We start from the raw sequence: 14,312 nt of genomic DNA on the forward strand, positions 1-14,312 counted from the left end.
GTTATTCAGCTTCAACATGATTTTTGGAAGGTGAAGTTGTTAATGAGTCATCTCAGCTGAAACACCAAGCAAAAACACAGGCACAGGGAAAAAAAAAAATGCTGCTTCATCTAGATATTTTGTCTCCACATCAACAGTGGGGTTTTTCCATTTTACTTCAACCTTTCTCTTACAATGCTGCAGAACCTGCTATGGGCTACCCATAGCCCTTATTATGATTGTGAACATAAGACATAAGTATATTCTTAGTACAGCACAATTCTGAATATTCAAGAAGTTTAAAATTAATTTTATTACCTTACAACCTGATAATAGTAAATGCAGTGGACACAGGTACAATGTTAACTTCAGAAGCAACTGCCAGCTCACCTATGTTATAGCTTAAAAGCCAGTCACAATGAACCAGTGACTGTACAGGAAAGACAACGTTCATAGCTCCCAGTGCCCAAGGCACATTTCTCACAGGGTTCAGGTGACCTACATTTCCTGCTTCAATTCTCAGCACTATGTAATAAAACGCGACTGAAAGGATTAAAGTAAAAGCATCTCTACAGGATGTAAAATAATACTTTTCCCAGACAAAATATACAAATTATTAGAATAAATTTCTAAGTATATTGCAGACTAGTCGCATTTTAGATAACCATTCATTAGTTACCTACAGCGACAGATCTATTTCTAGAACAACAGAGCTTCTAAGGGCTATTTTAAATCCTATCCCACTTAGGGAATTGCAGAGTTTCCTTACAGTGGAACATTTTTGTACGTGCCAATTGTGATTTTTTGGTGGATAAAACCTAAAACATCTTTACTGTTAACTCACAGCTCCACATTCATTTTTGCAGATTCACAGCCTACAGTCCTGAGTCATTCCTCCTTTAATAACAATATACCTATAGGTCCAAACTACATGGAAATAAATCACCAGGAATCTCTACGTATTTTTAACTGTTGTTTTGCAGAAAGATCTCATGGTAACATAATCCTGTTGAGCACAGTTGAATAGCGGTAACTTCTTTGCTTTGTAGAGCTTCCAGCATAGCATGAGCTAGGCTCTTATGACACCTCACTCAGAAGGTTCCATAGCAGGTGATACCCTGTAGATGAGCATAGTATTTGTAAGCTAGCTCTTCTGCCAAGGATAGTATTTGCTTCATTATTTTTTTTTTTCAGTGGCTCCTCAGGAAAGGTGATATGCTGAGATTCTGTATCTCTACAGTCTTTCAGAAAATTCCCACTGCCCCCAGGAATCAGCACCTATGTTTTAACATCTCATCACAAATCACAACCTTCCAGGTCCTCACAGAGTAGTTAACAGAACTAGAGTTTCAGAATTAATTTCATTAATTCAGAATGAATTTTATCAATATATTCATTTTCACTTCAGTTAACTGGTTGCCCGCCCGTGTCATATATGCATCTGTTAAAACACATGCAAATGAAGTGTTTCCAAGCATACCACAAAAAAAAAAAAAAATAACCAAAAAAACCCCAAAGTATAACAAACTCATTTAAATCCTATACACACCCTCAAATAAAAGGTGTACCCACTACAGACAACATAACACTGAATAATTATTTCTGATTGGTACTACTGCAGGCCATTGGATAGCATTCTGTATTTTAATCGCATAATTCCAATCAAAGGGCATAAGCAACCATCAAAAGCTAGCTCTCTAGCTCATAATTTACAACACATTATCACAAGTCAATAGGCAATAAAAGGGAATGCTTGAGCTGAAGAGGACAAGGCAGCGGGAAGGAAAGGGAAGGGATCACAACTGCATTTAGTCACCAAGATTAATTTGAATTTATTATGTATAATTTTTAAAAAAATATGTTAAAGCTATTTACAAAAGGACAGTATCTTCAATAATCTTTGCAAGCCATTTAGAACAGGAGTCACAGAATAGTTACATGATGGAAAAGGATTTAAAGGAACAACAGGTCTCTGATTTTACAGATTATTTTGGAAGGGAACTGAAGGACCAGTTCAAAAATGCAACTTCAAACGGACTATTTATTATGACTACAGACAACTGTCACTGCCATTCCACTCCCAAACAACAACAGAAATGAAATCTTTTGGGTGCAAAAATGCTTACCTCAGATATGAGTCCCCTGTCTAATATCCTGAAACAGATAATCTCCTCGAATTGCTACAACTGCTCAGGTCAAAGTTACTGGAAGAGCAGAGAACAATCAAAATAACAAATTTACATAATGGGATGGGCACAAAAAGCAGAGGCAAATATGCACAACAAATGTGTTTGCACAACACCACAGCTTGTTTGGAGACATCTATGTAGTGCCCAGTGAGCAGTACAGCTGCCTCACAATACAAAATTGCATAGTCTTCATGCAGAAGTGGTGGAAAGCATTGACTCTGCTGCAGCCCCCCTAGGAGAGGAAGTGAACTAGATCTCCTCCAAACCGTTGCTACCACATTCCTCCTCCAGCTCCACTGGCCCCTTCAAGACCCTACACAGATGCACTCTGCAACTCCCTTTGTACACTACACAACACTTTAATACACTATGAGTTACAGAAACCTTAATTTGAATCTCTTCTCAAAAAGCTATGAGCTTGATCCCAGGACTTTAAAGTAAATAAAAAATATTCATTGGCTAAATAAATGATAATTCTTTATCAATATTTACCCAATTTCACTTGCAGTACTGTTTTGTGGATTAATCATTAAAATCACCCTAGTATCCATATTAAAAGTCAGTCTGCTACAAACAGCAGTCCTGTGACAGAAATGAAATAAAAAAGACATTAGCACAAAAAGGCAAAGCTGAAATGCAACTAAAATAATAAACCAAGCCCTCCCTCCACAACCTTCCAAACTCAGCTCTCCTACAGAGTTAGAGCCCCTTAGGGCGCTGGGTTAACTGCAACCCCAGAGAGGCAGCCCGAGGCAGAGACGATCCTCCGATCTCCATGCAAATTCCTTTCTTCTAAGCACACACAGGACACCTGACAAGATGCAATGTCTAGTGCAATGTGCGTCCAGCCTTCTACACCCCTGATTGTACCCTGGGTGTGACGCAGGGAGACCCTTGAGCTTTCACTGAGGAGCAGCACTCCCTCTAAAGCATAGTATTTAAGAGCCAAAACAGGAGCAGGAAGAAAGGGCAAGTTGTAGCATTTCTCAATTAGGGCTAGAGAAATGGCAAATCGGAGACAGACTCCAACATCTTTATTCACTGCCACTGACACCCCACAGATTAATCATTCTGCCAAATTTAGGCTTCTGGATTATACTGGACCACTTTTCTTTAGTTATTTACCTGATTTTTGCAGGAAGGTTCCTTTGGATTTATTAAAAACAAAACAAAACAAAATATCATTATTATTATTTTTATTGTAAAGGGCTAGAATAGTTAAAACCCAAAACTGGAAAAATGAAAAATTCAGGGATGACAGCTGTGTAGAAAATGTGCAAGACAACTGAGAGGCTTGGGGAGAGAGGTTCAGATTTCCAATTTGACAACTCAAGAGAGAGTTGGAATCTCAGTGGGAGGAAAACTGTGGTAGTTTAACACTTCACTAAATGTTGAATGTTTACCTTATTATTTTGTAAATCAATTGGATAGACTTGAGAGGTCAAGTAAGTGTAAGGAGAAAAGGCATATCATGATGTGATCTAGTTACCAGCTGAACAGTGAAGCAGAGGTGGCATGATTTGATTCCACTATCTCCTATCTCAATAATTATTGTGTGCAATTAATCACCTTTACTATACACCTGCAAGCTATCTCATATTGTGTTAGTCAGCCCAAATTCCCACCTTATTCCTCCAGTGCAGAATTACACACCTATGTGCAGAGCAGCACAATCATATCAGTCAGCACAACGAAGAAAGTTCCAACACTGAGCAGACTAATGACAAAACTCCATCACCTACCAAGAGGCAGCAGAACTTCAACAAATATTCTCATTAAAATAAGGACTCTTAGCCAAAGTGAAAGCATTGACCTATTCTAGTATTACAGAAAGACTGATGAACATACTTTGTCTTTCCCAAAGATACCATCATGCTCCACTTTTAAAGCCAAGTTCCTTGGTTCCTGATATCAAAATAAATACATACACTACAGAGCTGACAGTGCTGTTAAATTTTGAAGAGCCACAGAATCCCCCAAAAGTATTTACCTGCCCTCAAGAATTTAGGACCTCAAACTTATGTTCAATTGTTTTATCAAGGACTCCTGCTCAACTTCAATGCTCTTGAAGTAAGACATCCCAAATTCAAATCTAATTTCAAATCCATCTGGATGATGACAATAACTTATGAACAACACACAGGCTATGGCTTGATGGATTTTGGTTCCATCTATGATTCTGTCACAGATTCCTTGTACGGCCTTGAACAAATCACTTAATTTCTCAGTAAAACAGGTATTACACTTGCCTACCTCAGAAAGATATTCTGAGAACAATATTAAAATATGAAAAACTGAATAGGGGTTATGACAAATGGGAGTTATGAGAACCTAACAAGAGTCTACAACTGTTAGTTGGCAGGAATCATCAAATTTAGTGTCCCACAAAACTGCAATTCCCTCAACAAGGTCTGTTAACTTTCTTCTAACAGTGCTCTGATAATCAGCCAGCCAAAACTGGCACTTCAAAAATTGGTATTTGAGTGAATGTTCACTGGAGTGAACAGAGTTTAAGTCACTCTGGTGACCAGTTTACGCACCTGGAATTAAATATTTAAACTGGGTATTTCAGCCAGACAATAGCTTCTTTCCTCTCTCAACTCTCTAAATTCTGAAAAGGAGCAGTGCAGCAGCTTAAAAGTACAGCCAGTAAAATGCACAGCTAGATACTAACACAGCAAGAGTCTGGAGACAATCTTTCATTTCTTTCTCAGCCTAAACAGGACAGAGACAAGCATGACAAAGCACAAGAAAAGCACAGAGGAGAAACTTTGTGAACTACTTTCTTTGTGTAACCATTCTCCAAGATCCACAAACTGAAAACGCTTCACCACCATGAGAAGACTACCAATAAAATACCCTTTTGGTAACTGCCAGAAAATGTGATTCAAATCATGCCAGCCTTGTTGGCAAGGTGGTTGGCAAGTCAGCCACCAGAAGTATGAATTTGCTTTCTGAAGATCATTATAGTTGAATGTCGTAGCCATGAAGATGCAGAAAATACTTTTATCCAGATACACATATCAAAACCATAATTTTAAGGATAGCATCCCTCGGAATATTAAAAAAACAAAGACACATTTATTCATAATTCAGTTTAAAGGGAGAGAAATGTGCAATTAGATACAAACACAAAACTCCAAAAATTACTCTGTGACAAGTCACTACAGACTTACTGCTGCCCAGATTAGACTGTCCCAAAGCATTCTGAAGCTCAGAAATTAATCAATGCACACACACATATATATATGCAGAAATAAACCTTCCTAAACTTGAAAGAACAGCTAGACACAGAACAGAGGTTACTTCTACACACAATTTAGAGCTTTCTAGTAAGCAAGTTGCACATCCAGCTTATGAGGGTATCCAATTTATGGGGGCACAGCATTATGATTTATTGTTCACTGTGAGATAAACATCCTTATCCCTTTTACCTATATAATATTTTTCCTTCATTGGGAAATGAAGTTTTCATTTCAGCATACTGTTTCAGAGGGAAGACCATGAAGATGGTACAGTGTTTTACATAAAGTTGATGTCAGGACATGTTACCTAAAGCTTACAGGAGTCCCTGTGGTTGAATGAAATATGTTTATGCTTCATTCCTTATGAACACAGCCTCCTCCTTCCCATGGTGCCTGCAAAGAAGGACATTCTCTGCAAGGTCTAAATGGTTCTGGAAATCACCTTTGACCATGGGAAAAAATCTTTATTCAAGCTGCACCACCATGTAAATAGGCTACAGAAGCAATCCTAACTTTGCATGCAATTGTGTAAGAATATATTAATATAATTTCTGCCATGAATTGATCTTAGTATTCAGTTCTGTTGTTCTCCCCAACCTCATCCCCTAAAACAGGTGGCGGAGAGAAGCCTCAAAAGTTAGGGTGCTGGCAGTGACTTTCCAGGCACACTGAGTCTTAATGAAGACTCAATGGAAAAATAAGGATATAGGTAATGCTGAAAGAACTATTCTTGCTGCATCACGCATCATCTCCCTAAACTTTAGGTGAATCTCTGAATAAGATTTTGCTTGAAGGTTAAGGTTGGCACAGCTATAGCAGTAATGCTGCAATTTTTCACCTCTTAAATAACAAAGCTATACTAGTAAAACTTTAACTAGCTGTTTCCAAAATGAGTAGGGGGGAGGGGGGAAGAAGAGGTGGTGGGCACAGTGGAAGGCATATATCCTGGGTAACAGAATACCAGAACGGAGCCTGCTTAAGAAGGCTCTAATAAAGGAAGAAAGAGAGCTAATCTCAGTGATGTAGCCCACTACTTATCACTAGCCTAAGTCAGATTCCTACCTGCTGTTTTTCTGCTCTTTCCTCACAACCACCACTTCTCAAAAACAGAAGAAAGGAAAGGAAGAGAAGTGCATATCAGAAGAAAAAGAAGAAAAAATAAGGGTGAGATGAAAGCTGAAAGTTACACACAAATCAAGACTTAGTTGTTACCTGCATACACAGGTATGGAAAAGGAAGGGGAAAATGATGAAATGCTACCCATTTCAGTGAACAATGTGAAAACTGGAAGTTTTTAAGTGTGATGATGTTCTTTCTCCTCCTGGGGAATATCAAATCAAATGGCTATACTACAAACATATACTATTTATTGCTTTTTTTTAGCAGCAGAAATCTGAAAATATCAAATCATAAAGATCTTCACTAACAATTCTCAAATGTTTTAAGGTATTAAGGATAGGAAATTACTAGATGCTTCTGTTCAGATACACAGGTCTTCACCAGTAAATAGCTAGGTAATGGGTTTCCTTTCACTGTCCTGACTAGAGGATCCACTTTTAAATCAACTGATCACTGGAAGTTAATTATGCCCAAATACTCTGCACCTCCTTTCTACTCCCAAATTTCTCTTTTTTCTTGGGTTGTAGTAACATCCACCATACCTGGAAACTGCTCTCCACCAACAATATAACCCCTTTTCCCTGCTCCGCCACTTCCCTTCACTTTTATTAACCTTCAAAAAATCATTCATATATAGATAACTAAATGTAAGGCAGGGAAAATATAAAACTGAGCTTGTGCAGCAAATGTTTACAACTGCACTCTTGCAAGCAGTTTAACACAAGCTTTTTTTCTTAAGAAAGATCGGAAGTCAGCTTTCCACAGTTTCCTGAAAAGCACAGAAATACTAAACTGCCACTGTTGAACAGATGGAATAAAGTGCAACTGATCCCAAAGGCAAAACAATACCAGGTTAAGTCTCAGAAGCACAGCAAAGTACTACAATTCTTTTGCATCCCTTTCCACCTCTTGTCTGAAACCACCAGAAGGCAATAAGGTATTTTCTCAATACAGAAATGCAAGTTTCTCAATGAAACCATAGAAATGTCTCTGCTACAGTTTGGACACTTGCCATTTACATCTCAGTATATCCCCTAACCTGGTACCCCTTTGCATTTCTTAATTTTAAGCTAAATTTCATATAATTCAACCACAATTTATTTCCCTCCCAAAAACTTTTTCTGCTATAACCAACGCACACAAGACCTACTAATACATCTTTGAATAGGAAAAGTCGTTATATGTGATTTTACTAAGTATGTTCACATCTGAAGTAACTTCTCAAACAAACTTGAGGTAGACTTCCTAGTTTGTGTTAAAGTTTAGTTTTTGACAGAAACACAGAACACAATACACACTAAATAAAATGTGAACTCAGCTGAGAGATGGAAGTGTTTCAGCATGTAACATTTTTCAGGCACACTTACTCCAGATTTTAAGTAAAATAATAGGATGTGCAAAAAGATCACACAAGGCAGAAAATTAACAGAATGGTCTCCACTAATTAAGCAGATGTCTGATAGAAAGCAGTTTCCTCAAAATAACACATTATGCCACTCTAGAGTATTTGATTGCAGAACTGCAGTACTGAGTGAGCAACAACCTGAAATCAATTGCTAATGTCCAAGATGATTATAATACAGAAATACATAAAGGCACATTTTAAAATATGTTTTTGCTTAAGACTACGTGTAATACAAAGATCCTCATAATATACTTGGCATAAATATGTATAAATAAAGTATAAATACAGTTATGTGTGCATGTGCACAGGATAGGTTTCCTTCAGAAAGGGTGTCAGGTGTTGAGATCGTTAGCGTCCTTCAAAACTATTCTCCTGGAAATCAACATTTATACAATGCAATGAGTAACCCATTACTTCCCCCCTGCCATATATTGCCATAATCAAATAACATTATCAAAGCTATTTAATATTTATAACACATCATTCACAGCTACTGAAGTTACGAATTAATTGAATGGAAGAGCTGAGAAAAAACAAACAAAAAGCTAGAAAGACAACCATAACCATGAGAGAGCACTTTTATCATGAAAAAGCACCAGGTATTACAAGGACAGTATATTCTAAAGAATTATCAAAACTGCCAACTTCACGGTCTCTCACTGTTATTTATTGAATGCCTACCATGTAGGCTTTAGGTTTTTCATGGTTCATACCTTCTTTTTCCATTCATACTCATTTATGAATATACAAGGAGCTTCATAATAGACAGGATATCTGTTATGCTTAATATCAGACAGCAAGTCTTACATATATGAGAGACCTTTCCAAGGTGTCAGGAAAGTTCATTTAGTTTTCTTTTTAGCACCTCTTGCAAACATTCAACACATAGAAGAGTACTTTTAGATGACTAAGTGAAACATTACCTCTCTTATCTCTACAAGACCATTACCAGCCACAGACTTATCTAGCAGTAAAACATGTGTGGGAATTCTGCCAGCAGTTGTACAGCTATCAGCTACCCAAATGTACTACCTTGTTATATTTGCAAGTAAGAGAAACTATTCAGACACAAGCATGTTATAGTAGTTCTTTTCTGTGTTTGAAGAGTAATGGATCTGTAATCACATGGCAGGCAACATGAGTAATATTTGTACAGAGGATTAGTCAGCACAGTTGGATTGTTCAAAGGATGTTAAGAAAAAAAATGGAAATATGAGAGCAATACCAAAGTTTATCTAAATTTAATTTTCATCAAGAGAGGGGAAAAATATCGATTTTGGTCAATTTCATGATTAGTCAGCAAAACAAAGAGCCATTGCAAAAACTGTGCCTGGCCTTATATCCAACACAATGTATCAATCTAATTTTTCACAGAAGCAGCCAGTTTTTCTCCAAAGCAAAGTGCTCATATATAGCTGCATGATATAACAGCACCGCTCCTGCACGAATGTTTGTGTTTACACCGCCAATCTGAGAAGATAGTTTGGAGATATGAGAAACAGTCTAGCCAAATAAATAAGATATTCTTATGCAAGAAATGTGACTAATCAAATAAGACAAATAGGGACCAGATAGGGAGGGGTTTTTTCCTGTAGCATCAGGCAAATGTGCATAAGCAATCCAGAGAATGAAATTCCTCTGTTCAAATTTTCATAAGCTAGTTCCAAGTAACAGGAAGCCTCCTTACAGATCATTTGCACATGACAAAATCACTTTCCAAAATATGTTAGTTGTTGAAGACTCTCTCATGTTTTGAGCATTTAATTTTCGTTACACAGAGAGAGCTGAATAAAATATTATGTAAATCAATTTGTTAATCTATGTTGAACTGTTTTAATGTATATGAGCAGGACAGACTAAATGACAATGGGGGAAAAAAAAAAGTATATTTAAATAGCATTCCTTTGAGATTTAAAATCAACGTGCATTCACCTCAGCAGAAAGACAAGTTATAATATTCAACAGGTAGTTTTAGAGTTCAGCATTTTAATTCTTTTCAAAATCAGCACCGTCTACTTTCTATTATTAAGTGGATACGAAGATGATTTTTTTTATATACATCTGTGACTGAAGTTCCTCATGCATTTACCATTAGGAGGTAAACCCAGTCAAAAGTAAACACTGAACTGCCCTCCCAATTACAGAAGAAAGAATTCAGGGTCACATTAGTTTATCTGTTGCCCTCAAAACAAATTTAGTTACCATAATTAGTAATAGTACGTATAGTAAAAGTTAATCACATCAATGAACCCCAATTTATTTTAGACCTTTATTTTTTCACTCTTTATAATGACTATGCTACAATGAAATTCTCTGAAGTGTTAAAGACACTAATGAAGTATTAGCTGTATTTGAGTGCCATCAAAGACAAGAAAATACTACCCAGACCGGCCCTAAGGCATGTTCTGTGCCCTACAGTTTTTACTTTGCTCTTTCCTTCTTCATTAATTTTTCAGTAATGGTCATGCACTCTACAGCTGTCATTTCCCATAGTACTTGCCTTACGTAGGGTCATACTGCTCCCATCCATTCAGAAATGAAAAGTAAGTGTTCACTATGCACTATACCAATATAACAGCAAGGTTCATGAGCGGCAAAGAGGCAACAATTTAAATATGTGACCTGGAAAATACAAACTGGGAAATGGTATTTCCTGGGTTACTGCAGCTTTCCTTTTCTCTCTGCATTACAGTTTTCTGACAAACTTCAATTATATTCACAGCCTCTTTCTAGATAAAAATACCGTTTCTAGGAGCCAGTGGCATTTTGCTGCAGTAGGGACAGTTACACAGAGTGGGGGCTGCCCAGTTCTCCTAACATTTCTAATCCTAGTAACTGCATCATCACTGCAGTTCCACTGCAAGACTACCACAAAATGAAAAAAACAGGAATTAGGCAGTGTGTTAAACTGCCATCCTCACCATACTTCTCCAACAGGAGGAAACTGCTACTTTTCCCCATATCGTTGATGGTCCTTGAAGCAATCAAAATATTGTTGTGGGGTTTTATGCATAGCATATATAGCTGCCTTCTGAATACCCAGACCTTCACACTATAAACACATAAAAGTCAACAGAAGGTTGGGAAAGCCTGTCAAAGCAGCTTAGCATCCAACTGAGACCAAAGCAATTAAAGCCCTTCTTCTTTATTAATGGTGACAGGTATAGCTGAAGTAAGACAGTGGTCAAATTAGCAAGCATATGATAAACATAAGACACTGAGCAACACTTTGTACTGTACATTTTTGATGCCATGGGCAGAGTTGGGGGGGAAATGCGTTACAAAATTAATAAAGAAAAATCATGAGTAAGAAAATGTTCAGGTGATCAAGAAATTTACTGACTGAACACAGAAAGTCTCTATGTAAAGAGAACGATATTCAAGCAAAGACAAAACTTTAGTACAAATTTGTTTTACTTTACTGCCTGCAAAAATTGATTTGGTTTAAAGACTCTCCCAGTACAAAAAAAAAAATTCAAACTTGATGCTCGCAATGGTATTGTCTTTAATAAATGGATAACATCATATTTGTATTATAGATTTATCATCTTCCTAGCCAATCAACATGCTGGCAATGCACATTACCTTTCTCTTGTCTGCAGGTTTCTGAGGCAGTTGTGTTTGGTTTTAACTTAAAGAGGTGAAGACTGAGCAGCACCAGTAGCTAAGTCTTTAGGTATGTTTGTACTGGGACTTTCCACACCACAACTCCTAGTCCTATTGGAACGTTCTCTTCTTCATCAGCAAGGAGGGATTTCTGAGCAGTATTAGTGACATCATCTGTTAAACACAAGAAAAAAGATTTATTCCAAATCAGATTTGATTAACAGCTTTGATGGTAGCAATGCAATGAAAAAAATATTCACACAGGGTAACAAATGCAGCAGAATAAGATATCATGCAAAATTACAAGTGTGGCATCTTCTCTCTAGTAGGAACACATATGCAGAGTCTAATTTATGGTCATCTTTGCTAGATGGTCCTCAATGAAGGCAGGATGAAAGCTGCTAAACTACTTGACAATTAGACCAGGTCAATCCAGACTGTTAACTCATAGCTAACACTAAATTTGTATTCCATTTTAACATGAGTTTCTTGGATTTGGGCTACAGGCTTAAATTGTCATGGTGGCCACCTATAAATTGTCACATACAGACAGGCCATTGCCATGGATCTTTATAAATACCAAAAATATACCAATGTAAGGAAGTTATAACGTCCTGTTGAAAAGAGGACAAGACTTCATTTCAGAAAACCTGAATTCTATTATTCTATGTATAATTCTCCTGTACAGTGAAGGTAATGATGACAATTTCTTCTCTGAAAAAAAAAAAACAAACCAACCAAAAACAATCAAAAGAGATGCATAAACCTTGACATTGTTTCACTTCACATTTCTTGATAATATTTCAACATATTTTGACCAGAAGGGGAAACAACAGAAGCATTCAAATCTTTATTGATATGCACTACACGTTAGTTTGGATTGATATTTCCCATGCACAGAAAAATCTGTTTACAGAAATAAAATTATCTTTATGGAGATATCTTAATGGAAAATAGCACTCTGAAAGCTTAATAACTAGCAGAAAATCAAGTTCCTTGATGAGTACCATCCACCTCAGTTTTCTTAGCATCTCTGAACACCTATGACAGCACCTTTATTTACACTGTGGAGTATGGAAAAGAGAGTAAAGCCTCCTCTGTAATAAATCTTCTCATAGTATGCCCTTTGTGTTAAAGTGTAAGTCAGTGATTGAGTAAAAGTGATTCGGACAAGGCAAGCAAATTTCAGCAATGTCTAGTGCAGAGATGGCCATACACTGGTCTCCAATGGAGAGCACTGGTAGACCGGGCACAGAACTGATCAAGAGAGCTGGAAGCCAGACAGGATACCCTGTCTGAACAACACTGAAACATGATGGATATGTCTATTACCATGTACACGGTTCAAGTCTTCACAAAAAGCTGTACTTCACATAAAATCCATCAGGCTTGCATACAACATTAGCAGTCTCCAAAACATAACTCCTAAATTATTTCCTTTGCTGGGAAGTATTGCACTCATTTCTAGTGGTTTGTTTAAGGCTACTGAGTCGATTCTGTTTTCAGTGGCTTAAAAACTAAATCCTCACAGAATAATTTACCGACTTATTTGTTCAATAAAGACAGCCGTCTAGGCAGTATTTAATGGAGAAATAAAAAAAGAAATATCTGCATACTCATTTCCTTAGGGCCAAATTCATTGCTGTTTGAGAGAATACTTTTGAAGAGAATGAAAGTACAGCTGGGGCCAGATCATGGCAGTAGATAAAAGTGCTGAAACAGCTTAGTCAGCATCTTTAAGTAGCACAAAAGGTTAGAAAAGAGGAATTCAATCTATTTATATAGTAGCAAATCTTCTTAGGGAGACAGGGTGGCCAAGAGCCTCTGGTTTTTATGACGTCACATACATCTGACTTCACCCTATCTTCATCATCCTTTTTGAGTTGCCCTGTTTGTAAATATTCCAATATTATTTTTCCACATAAATCAACATTTTGTGCTTTCTTCTGGCCTTCAGGAAGAAATCTGAATACGTTTGAATAAAATGTAAATGTAAATATGTTTGAAACATGTAAATGTAGAAACATCTAAGAGAAAGCAAGAATTTACTTGTCAAAGACAAGTAAAGTGAGCAATCAGGCCAATAAAATGCCAACAAAACAGAACAATACCCACAAGACTCAAAAGAAAACATAAAAAACACCACAACTTCAAATTCACAAGTTATCTGGGTAAGTTTTCTACATTTAAAAATATGCTTACGATTTAGCAGATCTATTCATTACGCAGTACTCTGAACGGAGAAGTTCCTTAGATTCTAGAAAACTCATTATTAACAGTCATATTTAAATTCTTTAGTATATCTGGAAATAAAAAGTGTCTTAATAATATTGTTGGCCAGTGGCCTCCCTATATAAAGGGAACAGTGTTTACAAAAGTTTTGAGAGGATGAAAAATAGATCTAGAACCTGCAATTTCAAGTTGTAGTAACAATAGCATGTATAACAAAAATAGTATAGTAATGTGACAATATCCAATTTTTAAAATGGATGTTTCAGTGGCATAGCATACCAGTGAGATTTAAAAAAGAAGACTAATTGGCAGTAAGTCTTGCAGAAACTGGTAAATTTGAAACGTTTAATTATGCCAGTCACTAGAAGTTATTGGAATGCTATTCACAACAAATTACTAGCAACCACTGGAAACCTACAACCCAATAATCCTTCAGTAATCTTCCTGTATCTTCTTAAAGATTTGGTAATACAAAAATAACTGGATATTTAATTTCTCATTTCCAGTAACTGCTAAACTAAATCTATTCCTGATGGC

General features: G+C 36.8%; 1 protein-coding gene across 3 annotated transcripts in view; it reads right to left on the bottom strand.

The window, feature by feature from the left end:
- The window catches only part of JAKMIP1 (janus kinase and microtubule interacting protein 1), a 163,814-nt gene that overhangs the window by 95,848 nt on the left and 53,654 nt on the right, over window positions 1-14,312 (bottom strand). The window contains exon 2 of one of the 3 annotated variants that reach the window (XM_032984547.2): window positions 11,523-11,717. The exons of 1 other annotated variant lie outside the window; for it this stretch is intronic. The gene's annotated coding sequence lies outside the window, so the exon portion shown is untranslated. Of the gene's footprint in view, window positions 1-8,650; window positions 8,809-11,522; window positions 11,718-14,312 lie in introns of those variants that run through there. One more of the 3 variants, XM_032984545.2, reaches the window with a different exon arrangement.

This window comes from Tyto alba, unplaced genomic scaffold, assembly GCF_018691265.1.
Source record: "Tyto alba isolate M040663 unplaced genomic scaffold, T.alba_DEE_v4.0 Super-Scaffold_6, whole genome shotgun sequence".
Classification (NCBI taxonomy): domain Eukaryota; kingdom Metazoa; phylum Chordata; class Aves; order Strigiformes; family Tytonidae; genus Tyto; species Tyto alba.